The following is a 16,358-nucleotide window of genomic DNA, read 5'->3' as shown; positions in this document are numbered from 1 at the left end:
CAACATTCAAAAAACTAAGATCATGGCATCTGGTCCCATCACTTGTTGGCAAATAGATGGGGAAACAATGGAAAAATTGAGAGACTTTATTTTCTTGGGCTCCAAAATTGCTGCAGATGGTGACTGCAGTCACAAAATTAAAAGATGCTTGCCCCTTGAAAGAAAAGCTATGACCAAGATAGACAGCTTATTAAAATGTAGAGACATTACTTTGCCAACAAAGATCCATCTAGTCAAAGCCATGTTTTTTCCAGTAGTCATGTATGGATGTGAGAGTTAGACCATAAAGAAGACTGAGTGCGGAAACATTGATGCTTTTGAACTGTGGTGTTGGAGAAGACTCTTGAGAGTCCCTTGGACTGCAAGGAGATCCAAGCAGTCCATCCTAAAGGAAATCAGCCCTGAGTATTCATTGGAAGGACTGATGCTGAAGCTGAAACTCCAGTACTTTGGCCACCTGATGTGAAGAGCTGACCCCTTGGAAAAGACCCTGATGCTGGGAAAGATTGAAGGCGGGAGGAGAAGGAGACGACAGATGATGAGATGGTTGGATGGCATCACTGACTTGATCGACATGAGTTTGGGCAAGCTCTGGGAGTTGGTGATGGACAGGGAAGCCTGGCGTGCTGCAGTCCATAGGGTTGCAAAGAGTCAGACACGACTGAGCGACTGAACTGAACTGTGCTAAGCTGTTTATTTTGGAAATCCTTTGTCGATTTCATTGTTTGGAAATATTTTCTCCCATTTTGTAGGTTGTCCTTGTGTTCTGCTTATGGTTTCCTTTGCTGTGCAAAAGCTTATAAATTTGATGTCTCATTTATTTTTGCTTTTATTTGTATTGCCTTGGTAGACTAACCTAAGAAAACATTGCTATGATTTATGTTGGAACAGATTTTACATATGTTCTCTTCTGGGAGTTTTGTGGTGTTGTGTCTTTTATTTAAACCCCTAAGCCATTGAGTTTATTTTGTGTATGGTGTGAGGGAGTGTTCTAACTTGATTGATTTACATGCAACTTTCCTGCCTTCCCAACACCACTTGCTGTTGTGTGGTCCTGTGTCAAAGGAGGCTGGGTATGACTCTGGGTATGTGGGTTTATTTCTGGGCTCTCTGCTCTGTTCTTTTGATTCATATGTCTTCTTTTGTTTTTCTTTTTTTTTTTAAACCAGTACCATGCTTCTTGATGTAGCTTTTTGTAGTATTGTCTGGAGTCTGGGAGGGTTATACCTCCAGCTTTGTTATTTTTCCTCAGGATCGCTTTGGCAATTCTGTTTTTTTTGTGGTTCCATATAAATTTTAGGATTATTTGCTCTAGTTCTGAGGATAATGTCATGGGTAATTTGATGGGATTTGCATTAAACCTGTAGATTGCTTTCAGTTGTATGGCCATTTTAACAATATTAATTATTTCAATCCAAGAGCATGGTATATCTTTCTGTTTCTTTGTCATCTTCAGTTCTTTATCAGTGTTTTATAGTTCTCAGCATATAAATCTTTCACCTCCTTGGTCAGGTTTATTCCTGAGTATTTCTTTGTTTTTGATGTGATTTTATTTTTTAAAATTTTATTTATTTATTTTTGGCTGTGGTCTTCGTTGCTGTGTGGGATTTCTCTGGATGGGGAGAGTGAGGTCTACTCTCTAGTTGCATAGTATGGGCTTCTCATTGTGGTGGTTTCTTTTGTTACAGAGCATGGGCTTTAGGGTGCATGGAGTTTTTATCATGAATAGATGTTGAATTTTGGTTAATCCATTTTAACCAGTGTTCAACTGTTAAAAGAATTTTCTCCATATTAAATATCCATTGTCTAATTGAAATTAGCATTTCTCTTATAACATATAAGAGATTTCCTAGGAAATGAGATCAGCTGTTCTGCTCTAGGTAAGATAAGAGCTTTTATTATTAACTTAGATTTATAAATGATACTAGTGCTAAATCTCAGGAAATGGATATAAGTGATATATTTATAGTTTACCTTTGAACAACACAGAGGTTGAAACTCTGACCTTCCATGCAGTTGAAAATTTATGTATAACTTGTAGTTGGCCCTTGGTGTCTGAGTTTCCTCCCTGTCTGAAGTTCTCCATATTTACAGTTCTATGTTCATGGATTCAGCCAACCTTGGATCATGTGGTACTGTGCTATTTACTATTGAAAAAAATCTGCATATAGGTAGACGAGTGTAGTTCACACCTATGTTATTCAAAGGTCAACTGTATATAAACTTATATATTTATTTTATTGAGATTTAGTTTTGTGAACATAATTTGTCAGTGAGTGAGGGACAATATAAATATTCAGTGCAATGTTTTCCTCCTGAGATGATCTCTTCAAACAAGAGAATTGTGGGAATTATTTCTGTTGGTTTCGTAAGGGTCAAGAGTCATGATTAGTCAGTTTTTGGACTACTTTTTCTTGAAATGTACATGATTTTGCTGTTGTTTTCTTGAATCTTTATTCCAATGCTAAATGTAATTCTTTGCTTATTATATGTGAAGGTCTTGCTCTGTGAAGAGTGGAGCAGTGTTAGAGGATCGGCAATGGGTGTGTGGTGTTTCATAGGAAAATAGCACCTACCTCTTTGGGAATTTCTGCCTAAGTTTAGTTTACAGGCTCTTTCTTCTTCTTCTTTTTTTTTGGTAGAGACTCATTTAATTGTTTCAGTAGTCCTACTGGGTAGATGCTGTTGGGGGATGGAATGGTCACTAACTTGCACAGTCTCACAGTAAGTCAGTGACAGAGCCAAGGATAGGATATTATCCCCAAACCTAGCACCAGGGTTTGTTCCTGTCATTCAGTTGTGGTTACCCATGTTTTCATGATGCTGTGAATTTTTTTTCTGAAAATTGGGATTTTGGATTGCAAGTTTGAAGGGTTATATAATTTACATTGATAAACTAGATTTTGGAGGTTATCTTAACTGATTGAAGATCCAAAGCCCATCGTCATACAAGTCATTAAGGTTACATCTGGTACAACGTCCAGAATGAGAGTTAGATGGAACAAATGTGGAAACAGAATGGGAGGGAGTCTGGTGCTGAGCTTGGATTGGCATTGAAGGCTTGTCAAAGTCAGCAGTTCGAGCTGCCACTTAAGGCAATGTGGTGGATTCTGCACGTTTCCTTCCCCCTTCTTCCTAAGTTATTTTTTTTTTCTGACTAGCCTTTCTTGTAGCCATTGCAGCCAATAAGCCATATTAAGTTGGATGATATGATTTAGGATCTTTGGGCTCAGTGAACTTTATGAACTTAAGGAGGTGTCATCCTGTGTTATTTCTCATGCTGTAAATTTTTTGGGAAGTTCTTTTTGGTCCAAAAAGAACCTATGTTATGAAAGTGTTAGTTGCTTAGTCGTGTCTGACTCTATGCAACCCCATGGACTGTAGCCTGCTAGGCTCCTCTGTCTATGGAATTCTCTGGGTAAAAATGCTGGAGTGGGTTGCCATGCCCTCCTCCAGGGGATCTTCCCAACCCAGGGATCAAACCCGGGTCTCTTGCATAGCAGACGGATTCTTTACCATCTGAGCCGCCAGGGAAGCCCTAGAGGACGTATGGCAAAGTTTTATTTGCAAGTTTACTAGGAAGATTTGGAATATATTGTACTCCTGGGTTAAATAGTGCGGTTGAATTGCCTAGTGCTTAGGATATTTCTAGGACTGTATGTTACTATTCATGAGAGAATAGGTCTGTTTTTTATGTTAATGTTATAGAAATGGAATGCCCTTAAGGAATGTTCAACATAGAAAGTTAATACATTCTGCAGTAGAAATTTGGACTGTAGCTGATGAGGCTGAAGTAGTTAATACTTAGGAAAGATACAGTTCTCTTGATTCAAATCATTAGATTCGCTAAGTATAATTTTAAGGTAAAGATTGGTTAAAATATGGTAACATCAATTAGACCTTAGAGGCATGTATTAATAGGTCATTTTCCTCAATTTAAGTACTCTGATTCAAATTTCCCTTTGGTAATAATAGACTGTTAGCATCTGGCATATGAACTTTGGAAAAATTTGAATGTTACATAACAAAGTCCAGGTTTTTCTTCTTCTTAGTGGGTTTCAGTTGTCAGATATACATAGTGACAGCCCAGAAGGATAATGTTAGATTTTTGGAGCCAGACATGAGCCACTTGTAATATTCCAGAGCTGAAGGTACTCATACTTTTCTCTCTGGCTGAGTTTTGATAATTGCCCTAAAGGTGAGAACTGTACCGACTTTTAGCAACTTTAGTGTTAACTAGTAAGAGTCTCTGGATAAGAATTGTAATGGAACAACTGAATTCTGTCAGAACCTTCTTTTTGTAAATATATTTCAGATCTTAGGAGTTAAGAGTCTTAGACCCTTATGTTTAAAATTTTATTGCCAAGTTTCCCATGAAACTACTAGACAGAATTTTTTTACAAAATTTTGCTTTGAAACTAGTGGAAAACTGTAGACTTTGGAGTCAGACTTATTATTGAATCCTGAAACTTTTCCACTAGAAACCATTTCAATGATTTGGGGCAAGTTATTAAACCTTTCTGAACTTGAGTTTAATCATCTGAAAAATGAACATAATTATATATGCCTTATAGAGCTAACATTTATTGAAGTAGTCATGCTGTTTAGACTCTTGTTAAACCTTTATGTTCTTGTTACTTCTTTAATTCATTAAGTAATCCCTATCTTCAAGTGTTGAATATGTTCTTAATATAGTACTTGGTATATTAGACAGGGCTTTCCTGGTGGCCCAGAGCTAAAGAACCAACCTGCCAAGGCAGGAGATGTGAGTTCCATCCCTGGGTCGAGAAGATTCCCCTGGAGAAGGAAATGGCAACCCTCTCCATTATTGCCTGTGAAATCCCATGGACAGAGGAGCCTGGCGGTTTGCAGCCCATGGGGTCGCAAGAGTCGGACACAACTGAGTGACTAAATCCCCACAGCACATTATAGGCATTCAGTACTGGTGCTGTGCTTTCCTTGAATTCACTGGGGCTGACTTAAGTTTCTTTTGTTTATTATTGTTTATATAAACGACATAATGTGTTATAACATTCACAGTGATAAGTGTACCTGATTATTTTGACTTCAGAGTATATGCTAAATAGGCAGCATACGTAATATTGCTTTTGCCCCCATGATTATATTGCCTGTCCACCCAAAATACCATAAGGTACTATTAAAAATACATTCCATTTTTCATACATGCTTATTTAACATTACAAATATTTTATGGAAGTACTTTTAAAAAATTAAAAAAAAACTGGTTAGAATATGTGTTCTGTATGGGCTTTGAATATATGAGATTTCATTAAAAAATAAAATAGTTACGTAAATAAAGGGAATTTCTAAATTTGAAAAGTATTCGTATGGACTTATGTTTCCATAAATCAGCATATGCAGAGAGGTTAGGGATAACAGTCAGAGATAATGATCTTTTTGATAAATGAAAAAGATAGCAGCAGCCATTTAAAAAATACATTTCAGCAACAGATGATGGGACCAGAAAAATACGGAATCCATAAATTTCCACTCTAATTTTATAAAATGCCCCACCTCCTCCACCTCTTCTTTCTGTCCTCCTCCTCCTTTTTGTTCTAGTGTTCATAGTAGAAGATTTAGTCTCTAAGGGACCAAAGGAGAGCTGATAAAATTAACTCTACCACCCATCTATTTTGCAGTCTATTGCCAGATCAACCTTGACATTCTGTGGGGAAACAGGCAGTGAAGGAAAGTCAAGAAGAAAGCAATTAATTGGTGTGCCCATGGCTGTCATTATTATGTTGGACAAAATTTTTGACATCACCTCTTCTCTGCTTCTACTTGTGCCCTGATTTTGCCAAATTCACCTTACACTTGTAAATCAAGTACTTCAGTTTTTCTTTTTTATACAACATGAACTGCCTCCATAGTTACCTGTGCTATATTTGTTGTGAATGTTTGCTAAATACTGACTTTACTGTCAGGTGAAACCACGGTAAATGGTTAGATGGAATATTCACATGTTTCCAGTTTCTGCTCAACCATGCAGCCAAGTGGATGCAGTTACCTATCCATGACCAGATTTGCATGCATTTCTGTATAATCTGTGTTCTGTATAATTGGTGTTAGGAGATGTGTGTATTCCTAGTATGAAAATAAAGGATAATTTGGAGTAAGAAAGTATCTGAAGAAACTAAATAGGATCTTTAATCGTTTCCACAATTTAAGCCTACTTTGAATTGCAACGGGCTTCCCTTGTGGCTCAGCTGGTAAAGAATCTGCCTGCCGTGTGGGAGACCTGGGTTCAATCCCTGGGTTGGGAAGATCCTCTGGAGAAGGAAAAGCCTACCCACTCTAGTATTCTGGCCTAGAGAATTCCATGGACTGTATAGTCCATGGGATCGCAAAGAGTCGGGCACGACTGAGCGACCTTCACATCACTTGAAGTGCAACATTTAGAATGTTTACCAAGGTCGTTGTTGACTTTTTTTTTGTTGTGTTTTTCATTTGTATGTAAGCTAGTTATTTGAATATTTGTTACCTATTGTGTTTATGTGTGAGTAATCACTGTTTCCTATTTTATTTTTGTTTTATTCCTACATTATTATGGAAATTCCTCTTTGAGAAAGTAATGGTAGATAGTTTTTTCCCCCTCTCATTCAATGAGCTTCATTTTGTTGAGAATGTGAGTATGTGAGATACACTGCTTATTAGTATCAATAACTATAAATTGACCATGGAAGTTAATCCATGTGGCTCTTTGCCTTTTCTCATCTTACTGAGGGCAAATTTTACTTAATACGATTTATTTCATAGGCATTTTTGATACTGTGTAGAGTTGGTGTCTAGTTTCTTAGCTGTTTACTGTTGCTTGGAAACCTTACCTTCCCAAAGACTGGTCAAGAGGTTTAGTTATTAATAACTTTTGGAAAGTCAGTATATGTATATTTTTTCACTGAAAGAAACAAACCAGAGTCCCAGTCCCAGGTGAGGTGAAGTTTAGCATAACTCTTCCACTGAATACAGCTGTAACACCTTTACTGAATGCATGGAGTAGCTTTTTGAGGACTCTGAAAAGTAAAGACAGGTAGTCCTTGTTGCATGGTTTTGATGTGCATGAATTTCATTATCCCTGTGTGGTCAAAGTAACACCTGTCCTTAAACAACACAATTCAAATTTCAATTAATACAACATTGTATTAATGATGAGTAACTGCAAAAAAGGAGAAACTTTGCTGCTAGCTTTACAGGCCACACATTACTGTGTAAATAACAAATTGCTGCTTTTGAAATTGTCTGCTGATTGGTTGCAGACAGTGAAAGTATAATTGTGATACTTCCCTTCTATTCCAGTAACAAACCTTGCTATTTATAAAAATAAATAATAATAATAAAGGAATTGGTCAAAAAGTGAAAGTGTTGCAAAGAAATGAAAATTGATAATGCTAAAATGAAATTTGAATTATATTATGGAGGAGTTACACGTGGGGTTATAAAGATGTAGGAAGGCTTGTGGGGAGGAATAGTTAGGGAGTTTGGGATTGACATGTACATACTGCTATTAATATATTTAAAATAGTTAACCAACAAGGACCTACTGTATAGCACAGGAAATTCTGCTCAATGTTATTAACAACCTAAGTGGGAAAAGAATTTGAAAAATGATGGATACATGTATATGTATAACTGAATCACTTCGCTGTACACCTGAAACTAACACCACATTGTTAATCAACTATACTCCAATGTAAAATCAAAAGTTGAAATAGCTGAGAGTGAGAATAGTGACAGTTTTGCTGTTTAAGAGTCTGTAGATGTACAGAGGAATTCAGTGAGTCATCTTTAGGGAATTATATTTTTCTGAAGAGTTTCTTCAGATTAAAACATCTGATTTCTTCACTCATGTTTGCTCTTATTTTCAGCATCTGTAATCATCACAATGAAAATTGCCATTTACTGGACAAACCAATCTTCCCTAGGCATTGCTCTAATTATTCTACATACATTATGTTATTTCATCCTCAATATAAAATGTTAGTCTGCTAAATAGGTCAACTGGAGCAGATGCAGAAGTAGTATAGTTGAGGCAAGTACTGGCTTTCTTCTGGTTCTTCTGAATCAGATGTTTTTAATGATTATACCCCTTATATGGAGTGTGACTGCTGCCTAGGTGATTTCTCTTTATATATTTGATTTGCAGTATACTCAGTCTTTCTGAGTTTTATATATATATGCTATATATATATATATTTCAATTCACTGAGCTTGACTTATATTTTGTCTCAAATTAGACCTTCAAATAGAGACGTTAGAGTCCTTTCAGAGATGTTGATGAAAGTTTTTAAAATTTGCTCTTTTATTGTTAATCTGAAAGCTTATAATTTATTTACTCCTTTCCAAAATGATGAGTTATTTCCCTAGTATTCTCTACTGGTGACCAATGACTTTTTTTTTTTTTTTTTACTTTTGAGTATCATTAACTTGTGAACTTAGGCATATTGGAACAGCTTTATTCCATTGTAGTTAGTATTTTTATTGATGCCCAAATTATTTCATCTATCACTAGAAAGAGATTTTTCAACTTAAATTGTTTGTTTAAAAGAATGTCTTAACAATTTGAATGAACTACCTTGTAAACAAGTATTGCCATTCAATTTCAGTGGCTGAGTTTTATTTTTATTTCTACTGGGTCAGTTCAGTTCAGTCGCTCAGTTGTGTCTGACTGACTCTGACCCCATGGACTGTAGCACGCCAGGCTTCCCTGTCCATCAACAACTTTGGGAGCTTACTCAGAATCATGTCCATTGAGTCTGTGATGCCATCCAACCGTCTCATCCTCTGTCGTCCGCTTCTCCTCCTGCCTTCAGTCTTTCCCAGCATCAGGGTCTTTTCCAATGAGTCAGTTCTTCACATCAGGAGGCCAAAGTATTGGAGTTTAAGCTTCAGCATCAGTCCTTCCAATGAACACCCAGGACTGATCTCCTTTAGAATGGACTGATTCAATCTCCTTATAGTCCAAGGGATTCTCAAGAGTTTTCTTCAACATCACAGTTCAAAAGCATTAATTCTTCAGTGCTCATCTTTCTTTATAGTCCAACTCTCACATCTATACATGACTGCTGGAAAAACCATAGCTTTGACTAGATGGACCTTTGATATGCTGTCTAGGTTGGTCATAACTTCTTTCAAGGAGCAAGTGTCTTTTAATTTCATGACTGTAGTCACCATCTGGAGTGATTTTGGAGCCCCCCAAAATAAACAATTCCATTGTTTCCCCATCTATTTGCCATGAAATGATGGGACTGGATGCCATGATCTTAGTTTTCTAAATGTTGAGTGTTAAGCCAACATTTTTACTCTCCTCTTTCACTTTCATCAAGAGGCTCTTTAGTTCTTCTTCACTTTCTGCCATCAGGGTGGTGTCATCTGCATATCTGAGGTTATTGATATTTCTCCCAGCAATCTGGATTCCAGCTTGTGCTTCCTCCAGCCCAGCATTTCTCATGATGTACTCTGCATGTAAGTTGAATAAGCAGGGTGACAATATACAGCCTTGACGTACTCCTTTTCCTATTTGGAACTAGTCTGTTGTTCTATGTCCAGTTCTAACTGTTGCTTCTTGACCTACATACGTATTTCTCAAGAGGCAGGTCAGGTGGTCTGATATTCCCAATCTCTTTCAGAATTTTCCACAGTTTATTGTGATCCATACAGTCAAAGGCTTGGGTGTAGTCAATAAAGCAGAAATAGATGTTTCTCTGGAACTCTCTTGCTTTTTCTATGATCCATCAGATGTTGGCAGTTTGATATCTGGTTCCTTTGCCTTTTTTAAATCCAGCTTGAACATCTGGAAGTTCATGGTTCATGTACTGTTGAAGCCTGTCTTGGAGGATTTTGAACATTGCTTTGCTAGTGTGTGAGATGAGTGCAATTGTGCGGCAGTTTGAACATTCTTTGGCATTGCTGTTCTTTGGGATTGGAATGAAAACTAACCTTTTCCAGTCCTGTGGCCACTGCTGAGTTTTCCAGATTTGCTGGCATATTGAGTGCAGCACTTTCACAGCATCATCTTTTAGGATTTGAAATAGCTCAATTGGAATTCCATCACCTCCACTAGCTTTGTTCATAGTGATGCTTTCAAAGGCCCACTTGATTTGCATTCCAGGATGTCTGGCTCTAGGTGAGTGATCATACCATCGTGGTTATGTGGGTTATGAAGATCTTTTTTGTATAGTTCTTCTGTGTATTGTTGCCACCTCTTCTTAATATCTCCTGCTTCTGTTAGTTCCATACCGTTTCTGTCCTTTATTGTGCCCATCTTTGCATGAAATGTCCCCTTGGTATCTCTAATTTTCTTGAAGAGATCGCTGCTGCTACTGCTAAGTCACGTCAGTCGAGTCCGACTCTGTGCAACCCCATAGACAGCAGCCCACCAGGCTCTCCCATCCCTGGGATTCTCCAGGCAAGAACACTGAGGGTGGGTTGCCATTTCCTTCTCCAGTGCATGCAAGTGAAAAGTGAAAGGGAAGTCGCTTAGTCGTGTCCGACTCTTAGCATCCCCATGGACTGCAGCCCACCAGGCTCCCTTGTCCATGGGATTTTCCAGGCAAGAGTACTGGAGTGGGTTGCCAGTGCCTTCTAGTCTTTCCCATTTTATTGTTTTCCTCGATTTCTTTGCATTGATCATTGAGGAAGGCTTTCTTATCTCTCCTTGCTACTCTTTGGAACTCTGCATTCAAATGGGTATATCTTTCCTTTTCTTCTTTGCCTTTAGCTTCTCTTCTTTTCTCAGCTATTTGTAAGGCCTCCTCAGACAACCATTTTGCCTTTCTTTTTCTTGGGGATAGTCTTGATCCCTGACTCCTGTATAGTGTTATGAACATCCATCCATAGTTCTTCAGGCAGTCTGTCTATCACACATAATCCCTTGAGTGTATTTGTCACTTGCTTTGTGTAATTGTAAGGGATTTGATTTAGGTCATATCTGAATGTTCTAATGGTTTTCCCTACTTTCTTCAATTTAAGTCTGAATTTGGCAATAAAGCATTCATGATCTGAGCCATAGTCAGCTCCCAGTTGTTCTTCCTGACTGTATAGAGCTTCTCCATCTTTAGCTGCAAGGAATATAATCAATCTGATATTGGTATTGACCATCTGGTGATGTCCATGTGTTAGTCATCTCTTGTGTTGTTGGAAGAGGGTGTTTGCTGTGACCAGTGCGTTCTCTTGGCAAAACTCTTTAGCCTTTGCCCTGCTTCATTCTGTACTCCAGGGCCAAACTTGCCTGTTACTGCAGGTATCTCTTGACTTCCTACTTTTGCATTCCAGTCCCCTATATGAAAAGGATATCTTTTTTGGTTATTATTTCTAGAAGGTCTTGTAGGTCTTCATAGAACTGCTCAACTTCAACTTCTTCAGCATTATTGGTTGGGGCATAGACTTGGATTACTGTGGTGTTGAGTGGTTTACCTTGGGAATGAACAGAGATCATTCTTTCATTTTTGAGATTACATCCAAATACTGCATTTTGGACTCTTTTGTTGACTGTGATAGCTACTCCGTATCTTCTAAGGGATTCTTGCCCACAATAGTAGATATAATGGTCATCTGAGTTAAATTCACCCATTCCAGTCCATTTCAGTTCACTGATTCCTAAAATGTCGATGTTCACTGTTGCCATCTCCTGTTTGATCACTTCCAATTTGCTTTAATTCATGGACCTAACATTCCAGGTTCCTATGCAATATTGCTCTTTACAGCATCGGATCTTGCTTCTATCACCAGTCACATCCACAACTGGGTATTGTTTTTGCTTTGGCTCCATCTCTTCATTCTTTCTGGAGTTATTTCTCCACTGATTTCCAGTAGCATATTGGGCACCTACTGACCTGGGGTGTTCATCTTTCAGTATCCTATCTTTTTGCCTTTTCATACTGTTCATGGGGTTCTCAAGGCAAGAATACTGAAGTATTTTGCCATTCCTTTCTCCAGTGGACCACGTTTTGTCAGAACTCTCCACCATGACCCCTCTGTCTTGCTTCAGTTGTTTTCACCTGATTTCAAATGAATGGAGGTGAAATAATAGACCTAATATGTAAATAGTGTATTTATGTCAAGTTAAAGTGAAAAAATGTCATGTTCTATGATGCCAGTTCTGCAGTGGGGGAAATAGAATCAACATTGGTATGCGGTGAGGTTTCCAAGATAAACTCTTAGAATTTGGACCATTGCGGTCAGTACAGTAGTCTGTGTGGAACACTGATTTAGTTTCTGCAAAATAGCATCATCCATCATAGTAAATTAATGTTAAATAGAATTTTTTTAGTGTTTTGCTTTTATGTAATTTTGAGTTTGATCTGCTTTTGCACATAATTAGAAGTTATAATTCTAAGGAATTTAAAAGAAATTTTATATCTTTTTGTCTTTTTGTTTTTTATTCTAGGAGTTAGCAAATTGGTTTTGTACATCATGAGTAGATTTTGTGTGGTGTCTGTTGTTTTATTGCTACTTTAAGTGTAGTTTTAAATTTTATTACATTTAGTTTGTGTCTTAGGTGGAGGACTTGTTTTTGCTGTGATGTTTGCAGGAGTGATTAAAAAAAATCTTTAACCTCTTTTCCTTTTACAGTTCATTTTTGATCTTTATATATTAGCTAGTTCATCTGTTCAATGGTATATGGCATATCTATTGAGAGTTTTAAAATGAGATTGCCAAATAGTTTGTCCTAACTTTTTATCTTATTTCTGAAATGATCAACTTTACAACATCTGTTAGATTTTGGGAGTAATGTATCCTTTCTCTTGTTCTGCAATATGTGAGTTTTTGTTGTTAGGAGGGATTGTGTGTGTGTTTGTGTATGTGTGTGTGTAAATTCATCTTCTTAATCAGCTTTTAGTTACAGCTCAGGATTTGTTTGCAAATAAACCCACATAATGGGTTTCCCAGGTGCCTCAGTGGATAAAGAATCTGCCTGTGATGCAGTAGATACAAGAGACATAGGTTGGATTCCGGGGTCGGGAAGATCCCCTGGAGAATGGCATGGCAGCCCACTCTAGTATTTTTTCCTGGAGAATCTCGTGGACAGAGGAGCCTGGTGGTCTGCGGTCCATAGGGTTGCAAAGAGTTGGACACGACTGAAGGGACTGAGCACAGCACAGCGTAAAAAGGATGTTGGCAAATTCTGCTTCTGGCATTTATTGATGAGGTTATTTTAGATCAACTCTCCCATGCAGAACAACTGAAAAGATGAAAAAGTGTAAAAATTTTACTAAACTATTAGAAAAGTACCAACATAGTGGGGAATATAATTGTCAAGATCTGGCAAAAATTGAAATCTGGAAGGAAGAGTCCTGCATTTGGGACTCCTCCTCTGTTAAGGCAGTAGCTGATCTGAAATGAGGTGGCTTAGAAGTGGATAGGATTAGAGCTATCAGTAGACCTAAAGAGGCTGGAGGGACCAGAATTGTAGTTCAGGAACCCTCCAGCTTTTGAGTGAGACCCCAAAGGGCGATAACCTAGGAAAATGGTGAACTGAAAATAAGAGCAGTGATAAAATGAAAATAATTGACAGTGCTGATGGGGACGGAAGCCCCAGCTTTGAACCATCTCAGTTCAGTTCAGTTGCTCAATTGTGTCCGACTCTTTGCAACCCCATGAACCGCAGCACGCCAGGCCTCCCTGTCCATCACCAACTCCCAGAGTCCACCCAAACCCATGTCCATTGAGTTGGTGATGCCATCCAACCATCTCATCCTCTGTCGTCCCCTTCTCCTCCTGCCCTCAATCTTTCCCAGCATCAGGGTCTTTTCCAATGAGTCAGCTCTTGGCATCAGGTGGTCAAAGAATTGGAGTTTTAGCTTCAACATCAGTCCTTCCAGTGTACACCCAGGACTGATCTCCTTTAGGCTGGACTGGTTGGATCTCCTTGCAGTCCAAGGGACTCTCAAGAGTCTTCTCCAACACCACAGTCCAAAAGCATCAATTCTTTGGCCATCTCAGTTCTAACAAATTAAGGTGCTTTGGGTTTCCTGGTGACCTAGGCTCACTCTCTGATAGAAGCAGAATCAAATCCCTTCTGACAGAAGATGTCATCAAGCCAGAGCTTTAAATTAACTCCAGTTTTTCTTATGTCTGTCACATGATTAAAAAATATTCAGGCATAAGAAAGTGTAAGAGGTGACTGAAAACCAAGGGAAAAGGAGGACCTGTAACGAACTATAAAATAACTATGATTAACCTGTACAAGAAATTAAGACTGAAAATGTTGACATAGAATTGAAAACTCTAAAAGACAAAAAAATCAAATAAAAATCACAAGGATTTCCCTGATAGTTAAGTGGCTAAGACTCTGTATTCTCGATGCACAGGGCCTGGGTTCAATCCCTGGTCAGAGGACTGGATCCCACGTGCTGCGACTAAAGGTCCCTCATGCCTCACCTGGAGATCCTGCATGCTGCAACGAAGATCAGAGATCCTGTGTACCCAACTAAGACTTGGTGTAACCAGAAGAAAATTAATGGAAATTGAAAAATATAACTAAAATAAGCAAACAAGTAAATTAGGAAAAAGAAAACATCAACAGATGGATTAAGTAGTGGCTTGTATACAGTTGAAGAGAGAATTAATAAATTGAGAGATAGACCAGCAAAATATATTCAAAAAGAAAAATGGGGGAATGAAAGGAGGAGAGGAGAGCATGGATGACCCATGGGATTTGGTAAAACGGTATCACTTGAGTGCAGCTGGTTGGAGAGGAAGAGGAGAAGGGAAGGGGGCCGGAAAGAAAGGGGCAGAAGAAATGAGGAGACGTGACTGAAGACTTTCAACACATGAAAGAGATCAGATTACAGATTCCATTATCTCTGAGTCAGAAGTGGAATAACTGCAAATAAGACTACACATAATCATATCATTGTAAAACTATTGACACTTAAAGAGAAAAATCTTAAAGATAGCCAGAGCTATAAAAGGCAGCTTACCTTCCAAAAGATGCAGTGATTAGAAATGTCAGCTGACTCTGCTTCCAAAAATATAATCAACTTTACTTCAGTTAAAAAAAATAAGCTATGAAAAGAGGATACTGACATCAGGCTTAGCTTGTAAAGATGCAAATAATAAACACAAGAAACCTTGGTAGAACTCGTTCTGTCACTAATTTGTGTTATCTAAAGACATTTTACCTTTTCAGTTCCTTTTTTCATGCTGTAATTTGAAGTTTTTAATTTCAACATTGTACAATTTTAGTCTTGTATGGATTACTGATTTGCTATTTTAAGTTCTCTATGTAAGACCTCTCGTCTACCTGTATGTTAAACTTAGTTTCATTTTATGTGTGTGTTAATTACTCTCCAGGTAGACTTTAGTTCTCCCAGGCTTTGTCAGTATATTTCCCTGGATTGATAATCTGGGCCCTTAACTGGTGAATGTTCAGGCAGGATGGTATTGTACATACCCCAACGTAGAGAAGCAGGGAACAGAGGGTATGGAAATACTAGCTTTATCTTTTTTTTTTTTCCAGAAATGAGAGTGGCAATACAAATACAATCTTGAAATCTAGCACTGTCCCTTTTAATCCAGACTATTTTAACCTTGATTCTCCAGAAGAGCTATACCCGAGCAACCAAAATGGAAAAGGATTTGCTCATTTGTGACTCATTTGTTTCAGCTGTGCTCTTCCTTCAGCTGAAGCTACTTTCTTTCTGCACAGTTTCTCAAGGAAACCAACTTATCCCTCCATAAGTGATGTTCTACCTTTAATTTTGGCAGGATGTAGGAAGCCCTCTCTTTTCCATCACTTGTTTTATTTTGACATTCTCTTTAAAGAGTTATAGATGACTTGTTTTCTGGATCCATGCATTATTTTTATTAATATTATTTTTTTATTCACACTTGGCTAAAATGCCTAGACCAGAAGTTTCTCAGCAATTTATGGGATGTGGATCTTCCTTAGGTTTACTCTTTTTCCTCCAGATTTTAGTTGAATCCTCTTTTTAGGTCGATAGCTCTGTACAGCTCTGGATGTTATTCTCAGTATTAAGTGTGCTTTTATTTGTCGTAGCTCTTTAGGTCTAAAAAGATGCCATCTTATTTCCCCGCTGGCTAACTCTCTGCTGGTCTGAAGAGAGCATTTGGACAATTGTGATCCTAGTTTGTACTAATAGTCTAACATCTGACCGTGTGGTTTTCTGGGATTTGAAGTCTTTGAATGAGTGAAAGAGATGTTCTGATGCAGAGTTGGGCAGTGCACATTTTTTCATAACGGCAGTCACTCTGACAACTGTTCATTTTCCTGTTTGTTACAGATCTGGGGCTTCCGAGGGAATGTTTAGAACGGAGGAAAACTTTTTCTTTCTTTTTCAGATGTGTTGGCCTTTTTATGTTTCTAAGCATGGGTGGAA

At 38.0% G+C, this 16,358-nt stretch overlaps 1 protein-coding gene across 1 annotated transcript in view; it reads left to right on the top strand.

The window, feature by feature from the left end:
* The window catches only part of CEP128 (centrosomal protein 128), a 469,424-nt gene that overhangs the window by 28,327 nt on the left and 424,739 nt on the right, over positions 1 to 16,358 (top strand). The gene's annotated exons all lie outside the window — the stretch shown is intronic.

The sequence above is a fragment of the Budorcas taxicolor genome, chromosome 10, assembly GCF_023091745.1.
Source record: "Budorcas taxicolor isolate Tak-1 chromosome 10, Takin1.1, whole genome shotgun sequence".
NCBI lineage: Eukaryota > Metazoa > Chordata > Mammalia > Artiodactyla > Bovidae > Budorcas > Budorcas taxicolor.
The sequence above is the reverse complement of the archived record's forward strand: the minus strand, read 5'-3'. Positions and strand labels throughout refer to the sequence as shown.